An 18,483-nucleotide genomic window follows, 5' to 3' on the forward strand; every position below is an offset into this window, starting at 1 on the left:
CCCAACGTTTTAAATTGAACACCCACCTCTGCTTTTCCTCTCCATCACTTTTTTTTTTTGGCCAGGAGACAAATAATCTCCAATAATCTAAAGATTTCACTTATTGTGTTTACCATCTATCTCCCCGAGTACTATGCAGGGCACAGGTTTTCATCCCTGTGGTTCACTGTTGGATACCCGTCCACTGTAATAGTGCCTGGCACATACTAGATACTCAGTAAATATAGTCAAATGAATGAACGAACCAAAGCATGGCCTGGTGGCTAGGAGCTCAGGCTTTGGAACAGAGCTGTCAGCACAGAGCCCGACGCGGGGCTCGAACTCACAGACTGTGAGATCATGACCTGAGCCGAAGTCGGACGCCCAACCGACTGAGCCACCCAGGCGCCCCTATTTCTTTTTTTTTTTTTTTTTAATGTTTTTATTTCTTTTGGACACAGAGAGAGACAGAGCATGAGCAGGGGAGGGGCAGAGAGAGAGACACACACAGAATCTGCAGCAGGCCCCAGGTTCTGAGCCGTCAGCGCAGAACCCGACGCGGGGCTCGAACCCACGAACCGTGAGATCATGACCTGAGCTGAAGTTGGGCGCTCAGCGGACTGAGCCACCCAGGCGCCCCCCCAAATGCTATATTTCCACTTCTATCCGCCTAAATAAAGGAATAGAGATTGCTCTGGTTATGGGCAAAGATTTACATCGAGTAGCATCCATCACAGTGTTCTTTTAAATAGTAAAAAGTCGGAAACAATCTGAATTTCTAAGAAGATGGGATTTGCTAAATAAAATATGGTACAGCCTTCGAAGGAATACCAGGCAGCCACTTAAACTCGGGTTCTCAAAGAATATTTAATGGCATGGGAAAACGTCCACGGGGTAATGTGGACTCAAAAAGTAGTAGATAATTCTTAAATTGAGTAGTGGATATCTGGAGGGCTGTTTTTATTATGGTTCTTTAATTTGTATGATTTAAGAAATTCATAAAAATGCAGGAAAAAAGCAGGATGCAGAACTATATGATCCAATTTTTTTCCTTTGTTTTTTTTTTTAAAGATTTTATTTATTTAACTAGTCCCCACACCCAACGTGGGGCTTAAGCTCGTAACCCCAAGACCAAGAGTCGCATACTCCAGGGGCGCCCGGGCGGCTCAACTGGATAAGCATCCGACTTCATCTCAGGTCATGATCTCACGGTTTATGAGTTCAAGCCCTGCGTCGGGCTCTGTGCTGACGGCTCAGAGCCTGGATCCTGCTTCTCCTTCTGTGTATCCCTCTCTCTCTCTGCCCCTCTCATACTCTCTCTCTCTCTCTCTCTCAAAAATAAATGAACATTGGGGCGCCTGGGTGGCGCAGTCGGTTAAGCGTCCGACTTCAGCCAGGTCACGATCTCGCGGTCCGTGAGTTCGAGCCCCGCGTCAGGCTCTGGGCTGATGGCTCAGAGCCTGGAGCCTGTTTCCGATTCTGTGTCTCCCTCTCTCTCTGCCCCTCCCCCGTTCATGCTCTGTCTCTCTCTGTCCCAAAAATAAATAAACGTTGAAAAAAAAATTTTTTTAAATAAATAAATAAATAAAATAAATGAACATTAAAAAAACGTATAAAAAAAGAGTCACACGCTCACCAGCTGGGCCAGCCAGGCACCCCTATGTGATTCCAATTTAGATTTACATGTTGTTATGCACTTCCCCACAGGCCTACACATTCACAGGAAAAAAAAGACTGGAAAGAAATAGACCAAAATGTTAACAGTGGTTCCTACTGGGTGATGAGATATTAAGAGATCTAAGCAATCTTTTGAGTCCTTATTATATTTTCCAGATTTCTTACAATGAACATGGAAACGGTAAATGCTTTGGTAATCAGGGAAAAGGGAATTTTAAAGATTTAAGTCAGAGTTTTTCAAACGCTGGTTCGACAGGTGATCTTTGAAACGAAGGTTGTGGGGTCAGGGAAGTGTGACCATGGTAGAGTAGAGGGAACACGAGCTGTCTCACCTACGCGGGCCTTCTCAGGGCCTTTACTGTAACACCCATGATGGCTGTCGGGAAGAGGGAGCTCCTTGCCCCACAAGGGATTCGTGGAACATCCCTGGATATGAAATGATGCTGGGAGTGCTTGAGTGCCACTCTTGCCCGCCACGGGGCCCCTGAGGGCCGTGCTGGTCTCTCCAGGCTTCCCTGGACAGGACCTGGAACCTGCAGTCGGCCACTTTGGGTACCCCCTCCAAGCCTTTGTCCATCTGGGATGCCTTTCCTCCGCACTCACCCCAACACAACCTGTCTCTGGGCCACTTTCCCCCTGGAAGCTGGAGGCTACCCAACTCCTTGAGCTCCAGTGGCACTGATGGGGTGGCCAGATTGGGTTGGGGGTTATCAATGTCCCCCGTGATTCCATGACTGTATTCGGATGAGGGAAGGGATCTGTCCTCCCAGCTGACCTGCAAGGTCCCTGGAGGTGAGGCTGCCTGTGAGGGCTTCCCTGGGTCTCACAGGGCGCCCAGCACAGCCCGAGTGTGTGCAAATGTCCCATCAGGAAGCCCACCCCGGCCCCTCTCTGCTGCCCTCGGCCGCCAGAGGCTGCCTCCTTTCCCTCACCCAAGTCAAGACACCCAGCTTACTCAAACTCTCACAGCGTCCGTCTCCCAATTCCCTCTTCCCTCCTTTCTGAAGACCGCCTACCCATCCCCTCCTCTGCCATTGCTAGAAAGAGCTGCTTTCCCACACGCCCACCTGTGCCAGGCTCAGAGGCATGGAGACCGCTGTGACCAACGGAGAGGCGTCCAGCCCGCTTTTCTGGAGCATCAGGAATCCAGGTAGCTTCCTGGGGGGTGCCGCCTGCTGATTCACCCAGAGTCTGAATCATTTCCCTCTCCTAGATGTTGGCTTGCCTGTCTCTCCGATAGACACAAGGGCGGGAGGGGGCGGGGAGGAATCCCCTTTCTAAGCACTGAAGAGTTTTTTGTCCGGGTGCACACACGGGGGACTGCTTTGGAGCGTTTTGGTCACTCCCGCTGTGTTTCCTTGGGGCACGCAGATCCAGGCGTTCCTGTGATAAGGCACACCGTGCCAAGCGCTCATTTTTGTGGACGTGAAGCCTGGAGTGCCCGGCTCTGTCCCTGTGTGTGTGTGTGCGCACGTGTGTGTGTCCGTGAATAGATGTGCGTGGAGACCGAGTACCTGGGAATAAGCAGCAGGTGAATATTGGTGGGGTCTAGCGTCTATGGGAACCCTAGACTGTAAAGCACCCATGCCCGCGAGTGTAAATGCCGGGAAACGTGTGTCTTTGAAGGGCGCGTGTAGCCATGGCTCTCCAATGGTTCCAAGTTCCCTCTTTTCCGGTGGCCCCTGGTGAGCTCCGTGGGTCTCTGGGCCTGCGTCATGTGGCGGGGGCCCCAGGGCCCTCTCTATCCCCCCCCACAACAAGGCTGAGCAGCTGGGAAACACCTTACCCCCTGTCCAGAGAGACCTAGCTTTGACTCACAGCCACAAACAAATGGAGTGAGGACCCCTGGCGCCCCACTCCCTCCCCTCGTGGCCACTGTTCCTGCAAAATCAATCATCCTGCCACTTCGTTTGCGGGAAGTGGGGGCGGGCAGGAGGGCTCTCAGGGTGCCTGCTCCCTCGGGGGGGGGGGGGAGGGGGGGGGTGGCAGCCCAGTGGGGGGTGGAGGTGGAGGACAGGGCTTGCGGCAACTCCCAGCGGACCCCCGTCCCAAGTTCTAGGCCACCTCCCTGCGGGCCAGGCCCTGAGCCGAGTGGGTGGAGTGGGTGGGGGTCACGCAGGGGAGGGGGGGGCACTGCCGAGTGTGTGGCTGACGTGGCTGGACACAGAACAGCCCCCGCAGAGGCTGGAGCTGGGGAGTGGGGGGTTGCAGGCGAGTGTAACTGGCTTCCAAGTGTTAGGTGCCTCCTGAGTGGGAAGTCGGACCTGATTCACTCCTCCGTGTGTTCTGGAGCCTTCCCCGAGCCCTGACGGGCTGATGGGCGGGGCAGGCGACGGAGGAGCCTCCTCAGGCCTCCAGGAGCTGAGTGTTAGGATACAGGAGTCTCGGGTGTGGGTGTGGGTGGGCCGGGATGGTGAGGAAGAGCCCCGGGCACCTGCTGTGTGGGCTGGCCGCTGCTGTCTGGATTCTACCACGAGACAGCCATCCCCCCACCCCAGGGAGGATGACCTCCCCTGCCCCTCTTCTGTCACAGGGAAATGCCCCAGGTTGGGGCACCGAGGAAGAGCCGTCAGCTCCCCGTCAGCTCCGTGACACCTTCTGCTTGCACCGTTACTGCTAATAAAGCCAACAGGGCTCATGGTGAGCGCACCCTGCGAGGGTAGGCCGGGGAGCGGGCATTATTATTTTCGCCCCCATTCCACAGAGGAGGAAACTGAGGCTCCGAGAAGTCCACGTGTCTGAACGAATGGGTAAATGGCAACGGGTCCGGGCCGGTGGGCGGGGCTAGAGGCCCAGAGAGGAAGGGCTAAGTGTGCAGTGTGTGATGGGAGGTGGGGAGGACTGAAGTCGGAGGGAGGGAGGACAGCCTCCCGGGGGGATGTGGTCTCGTGGGAGGAGCACTAGCCCAGGAGTCCTGCAGCCTGCGTAGGGTAGAACCCTGGCTCCTGCACTGGCTCGCCTGGCGAGCTGTCGTCTCCTCCCCGGGACTCTACTTCTCCTTCTGTAAAATGGACTTAATAAGCCCTGCCCTGCCCCGCCTTACCCTGTGGGATGTTGTAGGGAGCAAACCAGCGCTACCGGATGGGACAGCTTTGGAAACTTCGGGGAGTTGCCAGCGTGCAGGCGTCATCAGCCCACGTCTGCCTTCCAACATCTCTGTGTTGGCAGAGGGAGGCACCCCAGCTGGACCCCGGGTTCTAGAGCCTGGAACTTGGCCGGCTTGGAGTTCCAGAGCCCTTACCTGGCCCACCAGCCTCTTCTCTAGGCCTCGCGCTGACGGCCCCTGGGGGCTGAGGTGGGAACAGAGTGGGGCAGCCCAGGATCCACTGAGAGCTGCCTCCACCCTCCTCAGGCCAGGCTGCCAATGCGAATATTAGCTGGTGTGAACTAATTTCATGGTACTGATAAAGGCTGGGCTGCCTGGGGCCCCTGAGCCCCACCCAACACCCCCCTCCGCCCTCCCAGATAACATCGAGGCTGAGCTGTCCCGGCTCCCCATTCTCGGGTGATGAAATCCCGGCTGAGTTGGGCTGGCCAGCGCTACAGTTACCAAATCGCTGTAATTGAGATTAATTTGGGTGCCTGATTGGGTCAGCCCTCACAGGCACCCATTAATTAGTGGGGGGAGCTCAAAACCCCAACAGCTGGGCCCTGCACCCAGCAGGGGCTGGAGCCACTCACTGGCTAGGGGCTGCTGGGAGATGCCCGGATGGGTGGGCGGCGGGGGTGGGGGGTACGCGGCGGGGGTGGGGAGCACGCTGGGCAGATCTTCCGTACCCCATGCCCCTCCTTCAGCCCACTCCATCCTGAGCTCTTCCTTCCCTGCCCCTTGGACTCAGGCCCTAAGGCAGCTCTGGGTCTCCAAGAGTTAAAGGGCTCATTACAGGGGTGGGGAGAGGTGTGTGTAGGGGGGTGCTCAGAGGCTTCTTGGACATCAAACAGCTCTTGCAAAACTTCTAGATGAGTTAAGTGCAAATGAATTTGAAACAGACAATGAAGTTCCCTTTAGAGACACCTGGGCAGAAAAATGAAGGGAAAAGTGCCCCAGGGAGAGCTCATTTGGGGATTTTTTTTTCCCCCTGAACCCAAAACATCCAGGGGAAAAACAAACCCACCCGTCTACCCTGGGTGCCAGAGGCAGGCTGGCGCGCCCTGACTCCGTGCCGGACTGGCAGTGAGCTGGGCACACAGGTGAGGCCCGAGCGCACGCGTGTGAGTGGAGAGCTCCAGCAAGATGCGTGAACGGAGCCGGAAGTCCTGGGCACACACGTGTGGGGAGGAGGGGGGAGGAGGGCAGAGGGAGGGGACAGCAGCCCAGGAATGGAGCAGAGCCCCGCTTGCCGGTGGAGGATGAGGGCATTCGAGTGTGGGCGCCTGGACGGAGGCCAGATGGAGGTGGGGAGGGCAAGGGTCCCTCTGTGGCAAGAGGCAGAGCCCAGGGTCCCCCCAGTGAATGCTTCTGGCCTGAGCGAGGTCCTCCTGATTGCCAAGCAGCTGCCCCACCCGCCCTGTCCCACTCACCTGACTTGATTCAGTTAATTGTTGGGGTGTCTTATTTTTTCCCTGTGACTCTCACAGACGGACAAAAGCAGGTTCTGAGTCACCAGGAACCGGCCCCCACTTCCACCCACCCGGGGGCCCTGTCCTTTCCCCCACCCTACCTGAGGACCTGACGACCCTGTGGCAGCTGCGGCCTGGCCCGGGGTGACTGCAGGGAGCCCCAGACCCCCGCTGGGTCTTCTAGGTGTCCCCACCACTGCCCAGGGCCCTGGGGCGCGGGGCGTGTGACCTCTCCGGGGGGGCCTAATGGAGCAGCCTCCTCACTGTGGCGTATTTGCAATTCATGGCTCCAGCCCAGATTGCATTAGGGCCCGGCTGTCACTCGTGATGAATGTCGCTTGTTTTCCAGAAAAAAACGGACCCTGGATGCAGAGTGACAGAGCCGAGGGAGGCACCCGGCCCTTCCCTGGCCTGATCACCAGGGCATGGCCGGAGTCCACGTCCACTGACATCGTCGGCGGCCTGTCAGTGGCCTTGGAACTTGACTCCTCCTTGGGTCTCTCAGGGGCTCCCCACAGGCTCGCCTGTTCAGCAAGCCCTTCCCGTTCCCTGCCCCACAGGGTTCTCCTGATAGCCTTGCTAGAGACACTCCCCTTGAGCAGTTCCATTTGACAGATGAGCAGACTGAGGTTTTCAGGAAGAGGGAAGGTCCCTGCAAGTGCGTTGGCTGGAGGTGAATTGGAGAGTGGCCAGAGGTTTGCAGGCTCAGGGACCTTCCCGAGGGGGAATGTTTGGGTGCTTTGTGGGGGAAGCCTGTGGAGGGGGAGATACGAATCCCCTGTAGACTCAGTCCTCCCTACTCTATCCTAGGGCAGAGATGAGGGGCCAGCCCTGGGACCCAGAGCCGCTACCTGCCCCCTCCCCGTCTGCCTGTGTTCTGCCTTCTCTCTCCCTGGCAACTCCCTTCCTGTCCAAAAGAGAGGAGTCCCAAGGTTGGGGGCTCTGGGCAGTGCCTCCTCCTAGATGCTAACTCTGATGGGGGCAAAGAGAATTCGTTCCTTCCCATCGACCCAATCCCAGATCCTCAGCCAAGTTATGGGGAGCAGGGATCTGGGGTGCGGGAGTTAGCTGGAAGTCTCATCCAGGGCCCCTCCCACATGTCTCTGCCCCTTGGCTTCTCAGAGAGCCGGCATTCCCCAGGCCTTCTGGAACAGAGAAGCCTGGATAAGCCTCCTTGGTGACTTGTGCTGGCTCAAGAGCCCACCATGGCTCTCACTTTCCCAACATCCCATATCTAATTGTTTCCCCTCTGCTCCTGCCTCACCACCCTCAGCCTGGCAGGGACACAGACAGAAAAAATAATTCCATCCACGAGTGTTTTGTCAGGTCTGTGCATTGGAAGAAAAGAACAGTCGCTCACTCGAGGGCAGCTCTTGCCATGTGCCTGTTCCCTTCTGTGATTTCACACAATTTAGCCAGAAGTAGTTGAAACAGGCCATACTAATCCCCCTGTCACAGATGACAAAACCGGGGCAGCATGTTCCTGGCAAGAGGCAGAGGCTCCTTCTTGGGCTGTGAGTGCTGCTTGTTCACCCGTGTGTCCCTGTCCCTGGCATCGTGCCTGGATTATTGTAGGTGTTTTGCCTACAGTGAATGAATGAATGAATGCCCTCAACAGGAGTGTGTGGAAGCTGTGGGCTGCCAGACAGGCTGAACCACAGGGCCAGGCAGTCAGGTCCTGACGCCCCCTCTCCTGACCGCCCCCCGCCCCCCAACCCCCCCCTCCCGCCTCCCTTTTGCTCTAGGTCTGGGGATGGGCCACCTGCCGACACAGCCTTATGGGGTTTCCCCCATGGCAAAGCCAGCTGATGGGGCGGAAGCTGGCTCTCACCCAATCAGAGGCCTGGTTCTTTGGCACCCGGGCCCCATAGCCCCCCCCCCCCCCCAAGGGACCGGGGCAGTGCAGACCAAAAGAAAAGCATTTACTTTCTCCAGGGGAGCCCTGGAGCCCAAGTCTGACCCCAGATAATGCCATTATAATAGGGGCTACGTAGCCGTGTACGTTGGTAATGGGCACTTCCTGTGACAAGCTGCCCGGGAAGGTGTTATCTTTCTCCCCATTTCACAGATGTCGAAAAGGGCTCAGAGACTGAGGGGTGTGTTGGGACCAGAGTCTGTGTACCTGACGACACCCCCGGCGGTGATACGGATCCCCCTGACTGTCCATCCTTTCTGGGCTCATGAAACAGCAAAGTATCACCCGCCCTAGTGCCCTCCCCTCCCCAGGTCCTCCCCCTCCCGTCCTAGTATTTTTGTCCAACAGGGAAGTCTCCACTCCCGCCAGCTGCCTGCCCTGTCTGTTCGAGGGCGCCTCCGGGACATCATTGTCCCAGGGCTTCCCTCACTATCGGTCCGATACTTGGGGTTTCCTTGGCAACAAGGCCAGAGGTCCAGCTCTGGGTCCCCCCGAGCGACCCTCCCCTGGCCCCAGAGTCCAGGGATCGGGTAGGTTTCCGGAAGCCAGATGCCAAGTCCGCACGCCTTCCCCATATGGGCAGGTGTTGGTCCTGCCTCCCCGGGCTGCTACACAATTCTGGAGCGTGCCAGAGGCCAAAGCCCAGCGTCAAGGTCATACCACCCTCCAGCCGCACCTTGCAAGAGAAGCATGAGGCCACTGCAAGAAGAACGTTGGTTCTAGAGTGAGCTGGCTCTGGGTTCCGATCCCGCCATTATCCCAGCTGCGTGACCTTGGATAAATTGCTTTATCACCATGGAGTCGAGCCATCTCATCATCTATAAAATGGGCATGACCGTGCCTCACATCGAACAGCGACAGCGGGGCTCACATGAGCCGTGTGTAAGCACGCAGCACACAGTAGGCGCTTTGACAAGTGGGTAAACGACGCGGCCCATTCTGTAGACCTGGCGGGCGGTTCAGTGCTCGGAGCCCGTGGGCATCGTCCCGCCAGGTCTCTGGGTCCTATCCATCCCTGTCATCCATCAATGCTGCCGTGCCACTTCTATGGCCATCTGTCAGCACCAGCTGCCGCCTGTCGCCAGCAGGGCACCAAGCAAGGCCCCAGATGCCCCGGGGGCCCTGCCACACCCTGTCCTCCCAGCTGACTGCTCCAGCCGGCCTTCGGGTCCCCAGAGGAGGGGACTCCGGCAGCTCCCCCGGCTCCCAAGGGCACCCCTTTATCCTCACCCTGGGGCCTTCCACACCCCCAGGGGCTCCTCACGAAGGCCTGGGGCCCAGGGACCAGTATGGGAGCCCCTCTGCTCCCACAGCGCAGCCCCCGCCTCCCGCCCCTCCGCCAGGCTCTTACCACATCCTGCCGCAGCCCTGAGTCTATTTCATCAAGCCAAGGATTGCTTTTTAAATAAATCTAAAAAACTCCACTTCCTCCTTGGCAAGTTCATTTTAAGTCATTTTATCTCTTTCCCCCCTATATTTTTCCCAAATAATGTGATTAAGTGACTCAGCGCCGGCTGCCTCTGGCAGGCCTGGCCTCTAATTCAGTTTGAGGACGGTCACCTTTGACCCCACTCCACTCTGGCTAAGAGAACACTTAAGCGTTATTCTACCGCTTCCTACAGAGAAAGGTTGGGGGGGGGCGGGGGGAGGGCCGGGGAGGGGTGGGGGGCGGCGGGCGGGGGGGGGGGGGAAGCGAAACAAACTTTCACATAAAATTATGGTATATGGATAATTGAGAAGTTTAAAAACATGAATCTAATTGTACGGTCCCCGGAGAAACCCATATCGAGCCACCCTATAAGAGGCCTGGAATCTCCCGATGATGATTTATTGCTAAATCCTCGTATTTTTCAATACATTATAGTTTTTAAATTGTGTTTAAATTGAGTGTAGAGGAGCAGAGGCCATTAGGAGATGCAGAAATGATGATTATATTTAAATATTCATGCACGCAGTACCTTATTATTGAATCTGAACACTAACAAAATCAATATTAAGTGCGGTTTGACATGAATTTATTTATGAATTTCGACTTTCTAAGTACTGTATTTTTTCACTCAAAAATTGTGAGTATAATGTAGTAATGATATCAAAACACAGTGTCAGAGAGCATTAGCTGGGGAGGTTATAAACCTCAGGATTAGGGGGCCCCAGATTGCCCTCAAAAGTGCTTAGTACACAAAACCCAATTCTTTTTTTTTTTTTTTTTTTTTCTTCCCTGTTCCTGAATCGTGCAAATCCACATATACTCCGGGGGGAGGGCGAGCGGGGAGGGCGCGGGCACTCGGCTCAGCCTCAGCTGGGGTGTCAGAGATCCGTGGTTCTCTGCCAGGTCCTCCCTGAGCTTGACACCCGGGAAGCAGCACCCCGGGCTGGGGGGGGGTGGGGTGGGGTGGGGTGTCCTAGGGGGCCTGGGGTGGGGAGGGTCTGAGGGTCTCTTTATTTCCCAGACTTTTGATTTGGGGGGGCAGGGGGAAAACCGGTAGGTTCTGACCCCAGGAAACTTGCCCCAACGTTCTGGGTCTTTCCCCCAGATGCACCCCCGGGGCAGTTTCGGCCACCACCTCTTGTTTGGGAGAACCTGCTGCCCATGCTTTGGCAGTGATGCTGGTGAAGATGCTGAGTGCATGGATTGTCACCCTCCGGGGTCCCCGTTCCTCCCCGCCGTCCACAGCTTCTCCTTCGAGTGGCCTGGGACCCTTCCCGCTGTCCCTATGCCACTGCCGACCAAGAGGCCACCTGCAGCCGGCAGGGGGTGGGGGGGAGGGGAGGGGCCCCTCCCAACTGCAGAGGGTTGATGTCTACCTGCTGGCTTAGCCCCCGAGCCTGGCACAGCCACGCCAGCCGGTGGTGGCCCCTGTGTGCATGGAACCGCTTGGCTGTGCCTCGTTCCTAAACCCCCAGACCCCACAGAGCCCTAGACACACACACACACACACACACACACACGCACACGCACACACGCACACGCTACGTGAGAAGGAATGAGGGGCCAGCTCGGGTGAGACCCCATTTTTCAGATGGAGAATGACTCCTGGGTGGAAACAGACAACGCCCGTTCCCCACAGGGAAAGAACCAAATACAGTTACTGTCTCTGACTTCAGCTGGCACCGTCACCACGTACCTGACCCTGACACTCGGTAACCCCGGTGTCCTCCAAATGGGCTCCTACTCCCCAACTGTAAGCCTGCAGACACCCCAGGACCCTGCGCTCACCATATCCCGCCCTCAGGGCACCCCTAACACTGTAACACACAGACCCCCCCCAAGCACCCGGACGCCCCGACACAGATACACCCCACTGCCCAGCACCCTGTGCCCTGAAGCTGGCTGGGGGCCAGGTGAGCGGAGCAGCTGTCCAACAGCGGGGGACACAACCTGGGGCCCAGGTCAAAAAGCACTTAGAAGCTTTGATTCAGAATATTCATCAGTCTTTGTGGGGGGGGTGGGGGAAGAAGCCCACACAAGGGGAGGGGGAGAAAAAAACTCAACCCCGACCCTAAACTCTTTTCCAGTAAATCGATGTATTTTGCTATAATTTTATTAGGAGTATAAAAGGAGCCTTTTCAAAAGTGCTTAGGACGCAAAAAAAAGAGGCGGGCGATGGAAACATTAGTCTGTCTGTATTAGCAATCCCATAGTCACATTTTATTGTTACTGTCAGGATGCAAAAGCTGTGCTTAAAACAAAATAATACATAATGTATTACTGAGGCATAAACATCAGTGAGCTGCGAGCGGCCGGCGTTTTTATTTTAAAAAGAAAATGCAAGGGGGGAAAAAAAGATTGAGGGACATAGGGTGGGGGAGGGGTGCCGGCAGTCTCTGGGGATCAGCCAGTCACGCTGGGACCCCAAGCTCTGAGAACTGGGGTGGGGGCTGACCCCCAGTGATGATTTCAACCACACTGTCATCTTCTCATCGGCTCCTCCCAGGAGAAACATCTGTCTCCCAAAGTAGCCCCAGGCTCAGGGACCTCCTCCCTCCTAGCTTCACGCTCAGCACCTTATGGTTCATAGAGCTCTGGCCCTTTATCCTGCCCCAACCCTGGCCCTGACCCTCACCGCATCCCCGGGGAAAAAGGTTGGGCAGTTCTTGTCTACATCTTGCTGATAAAAGACACTGAGGCTTCAAGGGGGACAGTTACTGACTCTGGTCACCCAACTAGTGAGCGACGTGGCCAGGATCAGAATCCAGGGCAGAGTACCAGAGTTCCAGCTCAGTGTCCTTTCCACTGTACCCAGCTGGGTAGTCTCCAGACTGGGCCCCTGGGCCCCTGGGTCCCTGGGCCCCTGGACTGGTCTCTCTGCCCCATCCTTGCCCCTATACTCCATTCTCCAACATCAACCAGTATGATCTTCCAAAATGCAAACCACACCTCGTCTGACACTCTCCAAACACATTCCATCCCACCCGAGGAACATTCGGAGCCCCAGGAGGACCTGCCTCTCCCACCCCCTGCCCCTTGCTCACTCTGGGGCAGAGCCATTGCCTTCGCTCTTTTCCTCCAGCCACTAAGCTCACTCCTGCCTTAGAGTCTGGGTGCTTGCTATTCCCCCTGCCTGAAGTCTTTTCTGGCCGTTTCCGTCAAATGCTGCCTCCTCCAAGAAGTCCTCCGGGATCGCCCAATCGAAACTCCGTTACTTTTTGTCTTATCTCTCTGTTTTACATTTACTTGTTTATTGCCTCAAACTAGAGCATAAGCCCCGAGGAGCAAGGATCTTATTGGTCTTGTTCACTGCACTGTCCTCAGCATCTGGAACAATCCATGTGCAGACGGAAGGATGGATGGATGGACACTGCCACTTGGCTGCCTTTGTGGGCCAAGGCTAGAGCACATCGGAGCCCCAGGCACATCTGGCCTGTGGCCCCTCCTGCTCTGTTCCCCCAAAGCCCCCCCCGACTCCCCGGGCAGGCCCAGCTTCCCCTGTTTGGGGGCTCCATCACTCCACCAGAGCCAGGGCCCCCAATCTGGGCCTGACCCATCGCAGCCCGCACAGTTAGTGACAGGGCCTCCCAGTTTCAGCACCATATGGGCCCAGCACTGCCTGTCACATCTGGAACGACTCCTCCCCCATCCTGTGCCCACCCCTCAAGTTCCTCCCAGCTGTTCTTGGCACCCTAGGGGAGCTGGTTCAGCCTCCCCACCTCGATTTCCCTTCCAGGCCCTGACCCCCTCCTCGCACTTCGGTGGGACAGCTGCTGGGGGATCGGGGAGGAGCACCCCCCCTTCCAGCCCGCTGTGAGGCCCTCGATTCTCCCTCCACACACAGCCCCGCCCCCCAAGCCAACCTCCCTGCTCTGAAGGCTTCCTCAGAGCCTCAGGCCCGCTCTGTGATCCCATGGTTCACGCAGGGGGACACTGACCCTCGTGAGACAGCTTCAAGGAAGGAAGCAACGGTTAGGAATAGAACCAGGCTCAGCTTCTTTTTAGCTGTGTGACTTGGACCCATTGCTTTAGCCTCCCTGCACCTCGGTTTCCTCATCTGTAAAATGGGGCAAGGATGGGGTCTACCTCCTCAGGTCTTTGTGAGGCTTGTGGGGCGACGTCGGGTAATGTATGAAAACCCATCAGCACAGAGCCCGGCATTTAGGGGCTGCTCTGCCATTCAACGGAAGGCTCCTGGTGGCAGGACACCGAGCCAGCGCCGGAATGGATGAGTCTGGGACCAACCTCGACCGGTCCCACCCCTGAGCCCTTTCCGGGTGGGGGCGGGGTGGGGGGGGCAGCTCCCCACTGTGTCAGAGCACTTGGTGCCACCTAGTGGTGGGCAGGGGCACCGGGGGCCTGGCGGGGGCAGATGGGGCTGTGGGGCAGGATGGAGACCAGAGAAGCAGCCAGAAGCAGGGGTCCACCACCTCTCTGGGCACTGCCTGGGACCAGTGTGCACCCCAGAGGCCTCCCCGCTCCGGGCCTGGTGGCCATCCTGAGAGAAAGAACAGGGAGGGGCCATCTCCAGGGCACCCAGTCCCCAGCTCGGGAGTCACCGTCCAGCCACAGCTCAGATGTCTGCGCTCCCACCCAGAGACGCCCAGAGAGGGGCAAGAAGGAGCTAAGAATGTCATCTCCAGCCTGCCAGTGGCCGCAGCCCCCTGCCTCCCACCCCTGCCCCCTGGGACGACACCAAGGGCCACACCATGACCTCAGCATCACCTAGTGAGTGAGGCCTGGGGCAGCTGCCAAGCTGCCTGACTCTAACCCCGCTGTGTGACTTTGGCGGAGCTACTTAACTCCTCTGAGCCCTCTGAGTTTCATCGCTACTGCATTATCTCACTACCTGACGGGTGGTTTTGTCACCGGGACTGACTGAGGCTCAGAACACAGGATGGTCTGTGGCTTTTATAGCAGCCTCAGCTCTGGGACCCTCTGCTTCTCAAGACCCCGCCCCACCTTCTTCATTACACACACACACACACACACACACACATATACACAGGGCAGAGGAACACCAGGGGCCATGGACCTGATGCATATCCGTGTAGACATGCCCAGGCGGTCTCGGGAATCAGTGCTGAGCCTGGACAGGTGTGCAAGGCCCTGAGCGTGCGTGGCCAGGCACATCTATGGATGCCCAGCCCAGGGAGTGTGTGGTAAGCACGCACGCATGAGCCTGTGAACACGACCGTGTGTGTACCTGCGTGTCTACAGGCCTGGGGGTCTGTCCTCGGGTGAGGTCAGGGTTGCGCCAGGCAGGACCGTGCTCATGGGCGAGCGGGGCCCTGGCAGGGGCCGTAATGACCTCCGACTACCAGTCACTGGGGGAGAAACGTCACGCGCTACTCCTCTCAGCCCGTGTCCAGCCTGGCGGGGTGACCCCAGGCCTCTGCCTGTCAGAGCTGCAGGCGAGGAGACCTTCGAGCCCACCCCCAGGGCAGGCGTGTCACGGCCCCACCCTGGTGCCCACTCTGGGATCCCCTCACCTGCAGGGTTCAGCCCCTGGGGTTGGGGCATCTGCCCTAACCTGGGGTGGGGAGCAGAACTCAGGGAGGCTGTGCTCCCTCTTCTGCCACTATAGTCATGGGCAGTGCTGAGGTTAGCTCTTGGTGTCACAGCTCTGGGCCCTGCCCTGCATCAAAGTTCCCAAGGACGGGAGGCCACAAGGTCTCTGGGGTCAGGTGGACTTGGGTTCCAATTTCCAGCCCCACCTCTCCATGGCTGTGTGGTCTTGGACAAGTCACGCAACCTCTCTGAGCCTCATTCCCTCTCGTATGAAACAGCAATAAAGATACTCACCCCTGCAGGGTTCTGGTGGGAACGGATGTCACGAGAACGGGTAACGTTTAGCCCACGGTACTTGGCAAGTGCTCATCAATGGTAGCTTCTAGTCCATTGATGGCCAGCCCTTGGTATACACAGCCTCACTCTTCAAATCCCCCGAGCAGTTCCCCACAGCGGTGGCTTTATCGCTCCCCCTGTTCTCCAGATGAGGACACTGAGGCTTGCTGAGTGGTTTGCCTGAGTCAGGAAGAGAAGCAGCTTCTGGAGGCCTAGCTATCGTCAAGCTACAGTGGGTTTTCCCTCTAGCAAAACATTTACATCAAGACACAAGGGAGTCTCTGGCGGGCCAGGGGTCCTGGCTCTGCCCTCAAGGGGCACCTGCTCCTAGCAGACCCTCCGTCGTGTCCCAGTTCAGTCCCCAGGACTACATTTCGCTCTGTGTCGCCAGACTTCAAACAAAGTCCGTGGAAATGAGCCAAGATGGCCAGACAGAACTTCCTTCCCATACCCATTCCCGCCCGTTCCCTGTCCCGTTACTATCCACTCAGGGTCTGTCCACGGGAAGCTGCCTCACCCCTCTCGGAGGATCCCAGAGCAAATGAGCAAATGATCCCCAGACTCCTCTCCATCCAACATTCTCCTTTCACAGTGGGGATACGGAGGCCTGGAAATGGAAAAGCCCAACCCCGGGTCACTCCGAGTCCAAATCGGGCCCTCATGTCCGAAAGTGTTCCCTGCAGGGGGGATCTCGGGGGATACAGGCAGGGGTGGCGTCCAGACTTGAAGCAAAGACCACCAGTCTCCCCGGAACAGCGTGCATTCTCTGTGCCTTCCAATCAGTCCAACGAGCTGGTGCCTTTGCCAGACGCAGCTGGTGCTGGCTGGGGCAGGGGGCCAGCGTGCCTGGGAGGAACGGGACCTCAAGCCCGCTCACTAGAAGCTCACAGCCCGGTGGGGAAACCTGACCACGAAAATAGTAGACATCGGGGCGATGAGCCTTGCCGGGAACAGAAGAGCACCCCACCTGCTGTAGGATGTCAGGGAAGAGGGAAGTCTTCCTGGAGGAGGAGGTGAAGCCTCCCCAGGCTCTCAGCCGGAGTTTGAGCTACTTCTTAGAGGAAGAGTCAGATATTCGCCAGCACAGGGAGGAAGGAAGGGCTGTTCCCTCGAGGGAGGGAAATACGTGTGGGAAAATGGAGAGACCCAGGTGAGATCGTTCTAGAAGCCATGGCTGCAGAACACAACGCCCTCAAAACTTAGTGGCACGAAACAACCACAGACTGCGTGGGGCAGGAATTTGAACAGGGCCCGGGAGGAATCTGCTCCATGATTCTACGTCCGGAAGACCCGAAAGCTGGAATCATGGAAGGCTTGCCGTTCACACATCTGGCTTTGGCTGGGACGTCAGCTGGGCTCTTGCCCAGAACCGCATGCGTCCCTTCTCCCTATGCAGTCTCTCCATGTGGGGTACCTAAGGCTTCTTCACAGCATGGTGACTGGGTTCCAAAGGCCAGTGTCCCCAGAGAACAAGGCAGAAGTGTGTGGAATTTTAATGATCCAGCTTTGGGAATCATGTAGTGTCACTGCCATCGTGTCCACTGGTCAAGGCATTCACGGAGACCTGTCCCCATTCAAGGGGAGGGACACAGACCCCACCACTGGCAGGCGGGACCGTGAAGGCCATGCTAAGCCCTTGTGGGATGAAAGAAAGACAGGGTGGTCGTGTGTTTGGAAAGCAATCGCTACAGAGGTCATGAACATCATGAATGGCGGGCTAGTAGTACTGACTACCCCCGGGACAAGAGAGAGGAAGAGCCTATCAAGGAATAGAGAGCAAAGAAGACAGAAAACCTTGGGGGGGCCAGTCACCAGTCAGGGACAGAAGCTGATGTCTCGGTTTAGGATTTCCCGGATGGTCCACTGAGGATGCCGCCCGGCTCTAACTCTAGAGCCTTGTACCCAAACAACATTGGGGTGCCAGGGCCCTTCCAAGACCTTGGAAGGCTGTGAGCCCCGGTATCTTCCTGGAGCCCCTTATGCTGGGCGGAGGGCCCTTGCTTCTAGTGGTCTCCTCTTGGGCGACCGACCTTCCCAGACACAGGTAAGAGGGGCAGCAGAAGGGGGCTCTCTGCTCTCACACCACTGCCTCTGAAGTAGGCCTAGGATGCTGCCCCGCAGGTGGTAGACCAGTTGTCCTCTCCGCCATCTTAGGGAAGGGAAGAAAAAGGAGGCGTGTTTCCTAGATCCTGCCGGGCTGAGCCTCGCATCTCCCTGCCCCATCCCCGCTCCCACCCCCGCCCTGTCGACCTCGGGGCCAGCACAGGGATGACCCAGCAGCTGCCGAGCCCTAGCCTGTCATCACACTCACAGGTCCAGGTGACAGGGCTCACAAGTCACCAGGATCTCCCTCCCTCAACTGGGCAGCCTCCGTCGGCAAGGGGATAACTGAGGCAGGGTTTGGCCTTCCAGCCTGATCAGCTCAGGGACTCATTCTTTGCCGGGAAGTCTGTCTCCCCAACTTCACAGGGAGCAACCGAGGGTTGACCCAGCCTGCTCCGTCTCTGTGGCCCAGCCCAGAACCTGGCACCCGGGAGGTTCTCAGGACCTGCTAAATGGACGAATGAATGAATTCGTGAACCTTTCTGATACCTGGATTCCCAGCGCGTAGCCCTGTGCTGGCACACGTGGGTGCTCATCAGACACTTGTTGGATGAGTGAAGGAGTGAATGAATGAGGTTTATTTTTCTCCCGATCCCTAATTTGCAGCACGTGGTAGGTGTTCTGGCCTTGCTGAATTGAAATAACACAGCAAAAGCCCCCGAGGGCCTGTCTGGTGTGAAGGGGCTTCTGTGATGGACTGTTGCTTAGAGAGGCCCACGGAGCCCCAGCCTGGGGCCTGGGTACTGTGACCATGATCTTCCTGCCCCCACCCTCCACCCTATGCAGGGCAGGGGTGAGGAGGGGGAGGCTTCCTGGCCGTTAGCCCAGGACAGATGGGTCAGAGGCAGGAGGGAGACAGGGGAGAGGCAGACAATCAGACCGACTGACAGCACTACAAGGGACACCAGGGCCCCCCACCCCCAGGGCATCTCTGGAGGCCCCTCCCCTGCCAACCAGGCCGTCATGTGAGTGC

This window comes from Leopardus geoffroyi, chromosome C1, assembly GCF_018350155.1.
Source record: "Leopardus geoffroyi isolate Oge1 chromosome C1, O.geoffroyi_Oge1_pat1.0, whole genome shotgun sequence".
NCBI classification, from domain to species: Eukaryota; Metazoa; Chordata; class Mammalia; order Carnivora; family Felidae; genus Leopardus; species Leopardus geoffroyi.